We start from the raw sequence: 2,695 nt of genomic DNA, 5'->3' as shown, positions 1-2,695 counted from the left end.
AGGAAGGCGGTTAATTAATTTTTTGTTGTTGCATTATGGGGGGGTGGGGGGGGGAAATATGGGGAGATAAGTGAGATACTAGCCGAGCTTTCGGGGTGGGGGGTGCCCGAGAGGATATGTGTGTGTGTGAGAGGTCTGGATGGTGCTGTGCGTGTGGACTTGGATCAGAGACGGGAGACACACGGAGGAGAGAAAAGCTCCGTGCTGGCACGACCCAGGCAATCGGGTGACCTCTTTCTTCCTTCCTTCCTTCCTTCCTTTCTTTCTCGCTCTCTTTCTTTCTTGCTTTCTTTCTTTCTCTCAGTCACTCTCCCCCTCCTCCTCTTTCTCCTTGTCCCCTCGCTCTGCCCTCTTCGCCACTGGCGAGGCTGGTCCCTCACCCCGGCAGTGGTGCCCCCACCGCGGCTCTCCTGGAGCTGGGATGCGGGGGTCCCCGGCAGCGTCGGGGCTGGGGGGCTGGTGGTGCCCGCAGGAGGTTGCTTGGAGGAGGACAGCGTTCAGCTGGAGAGCAGGAGCCATTACACACGCTTGTGCTCTCCTTTGAGAGAAAGAGAGCGAGGAAAGGAAGAAAGGAAGGGGAAGGAGCCCACTTCTACTTGCTCAGTTCCCCAATGTCCCTACCTTTAAACCAGACAAGGGAGAAGGCGCTTTCTCCCCTGTCCCTTTCTCAACCACCCGGAGCAGGTTTCTCCCTATCTCTCCCCCTCTTTCCCTTTCTTTATCTCCCTGTCCTCCATTTGCAAGCTGTCTGCTTTGGTTCCAGTCCAGGCTCCACAACACAAAGCTTCTCCTCGCTCTCGCACACATGCACACACAGAGTCCACAGGCTCTTTATGTCTTCTGGAGTAACCTTCTCCTTCCCCCCTCTTCCCCCCCCTCCCACCCCCCAGCTCCTCTCAGCATTGTGGTTTCTATTCTCCACACAGATCCTCCTGGAGCTTCATGTAGTTGTGATCTGATAGGATTCCTCCCCCCCTTCACCTCCCTCTTTTGGGGGAGAAAAAGGAAAAGTTTCATTTGTTTTTCTGGTGTTTGGAAGGAGAAAGACCTTCAAGTTTGAGTGCTTTCTGCTGCTGCTTTTGTGTGTGCGTCTGTGGGGGTCTGTTTGTCTCATGAAGCTGCTTGCATGTCTAAGAGGAAGTGACTAGTTTGGCAGAGAGCTGTGATCTGAGTCAGGTAAGCCATGTCATGTTCTCTAGCTCCACCAGAAAATGGAGGAGAGAGAGAGTAGACAAAGCTGAGATGGGAAGTGCTCCTAACATTGTGGATGTCTCTCCAGGTTTTGAAGCTTTGCTGGCAGTAGCTGGCTTAATCATGATTTTTTCCCCTAAGGTTTCCTTCAGATTTTTCAATGTACAACACTGTGATGGGTCTTCTCGCTGTCTTCATGCTATCAGGAAATGAGGATTGGAGGAAATTGCTCAGATTCTCCTTCTCACAGAGAAACACATCCTCAGGCTTTTTTTCTCTGATGCTTTCATGTGGAGGTCACCTTTTTAGATATTTTTCTTTGGTTAAAGACCACAGAATTTAAGAGGTTGATCAGTTGTCCACATAAATAGTGTATATAAGCATATATTTATAGATTTTTGAAAGCGTTTGGAGGTAAGTGCATGCAGCTTGAGGCTGTTCAGGTTCTTCCAGAGGATATAATGAAATGTCTTTTTTTTTCTAGGTGATGATGATGATGCCTAATTTTTGGGATTTTTAACATCTCATTTTCAAGAATATATCTTCTTTTGGATGTGTTTTAAATTTAGATGGAATATTTCTCCCCACTCACTAGGTTGCATTAAAATGACACTGGCAAGCTTTTAGGAGGTTCCTCAGAGCATCATAACATTCATAATTTCTCTTGGAAATCACAAAACAGTTTTCACAGCTTTCTTTTTGATGTCATAAAATATTTTTTTCTGAAACCTCAGAGCAACATTTTTAGTATGATTTTAATGTTATTATGGAATCATGAGATCTTTAAATTAAGATAGCAGTTGAACAGGAGTTCATGTGCTTTTTTTTAAACACAGCTTTTCATCTGAAATAGTTTTGAGTAGACCCAAAGCAGGCCTATGTAAATTTACACATCAGTTGCATGGTAGATGCAGTTCCTCAAAAAGTTCAAAGTATATGGTGAAATGCATGAGGGGGACTGAAATGCAGTTTCATTTACTGACTCAACAATGCTGTTGAGCTTGAAGCACAGCTTCATGGAAAAGTATCAGTTATGTTCATACCTGGGTTACTTTGAAGAATTTAAGAACAATTGTGTTACATATGGAATATATAAGTGTCAGGATAGGGGACCACTGAATATGAATCAGAACATGCTCCCATATGTGCAAAAAAATAAAAAGATTTGAGGATTGCAGTGACTTATGATGAAGTTGAGATCAAGCTGAAAAGGTTAAAATCAATGTCCTTGTTTTATTTTTGCTATGGAAGAAATGTAATCTAATATACCTTGGAAGGATATTGCTTTATCAATTGTCCATTTCTTGAGTTCTGGTTGCTGATAACATCACCCAAATTACTGAGATACTGTGGTTGTCTCCATCTTTTAGAAGAGGGTCGTGGAACATACCATTTCAGGTATGTTTAATCTTAAATTCTGACAAAAGGAGAAGTTAACTCTTTTGGGTTTTAGGTTTGGTGTTTTTTTTTTTTTTTTTTTTTTTTTTTTTTTTTTTTTTTTTTT

At 43.4% G+C, this 2,695-nt stretch overlaps 1 protein-coding gene across 3 annotated transcripts in view; it reads left to right on the top strand.

The window, feature by feature from the left end:
- ZNF462 (zinc finger protein 462) overlaps positions 1–2,695 on the top strand; it is a 92,672-nt gene that overhangs the window by 888 nt on the left and 89,089 nt on the right. The window contains exon 1 of one of the 3 annotated variants that reach the window (XM_027882970.1): positions 67–226. The exons of the other annotated variants lie outside the window; for them this stretch is intronic. The gene's annotated coding sequence lies outside the window, so the exon portion shown is untranslated. Of the gene's footprint in view, positions 1–66; positions 227–2,695 lie in introns of those variants that run through there. 3 annotated transcript variants of the gene reach the window in all.

Source organism: Empidonax traillii, unplaced genomic scaffold (assembly GCF_003031625.1).
Source record: "Empidonax traillii isolate 1590-97213 ecotype Southwest subspecies unplaced genomic scaffold, ASM303162v1 scaffold116:size1738432, whole genome shotgun sequence".
Classification (NCBI taxonomy): domain Eukaryota; kingdom Metazoa; phylum Chordata; class Aves; order Passeriformes; family Tyrannidae; genus Empidonax; species Empidonax traillii.
Note: the sequence above shows the minus strand (reverse complement) of the source record. Positions and strands in the feature narration are given on the sequence as shown.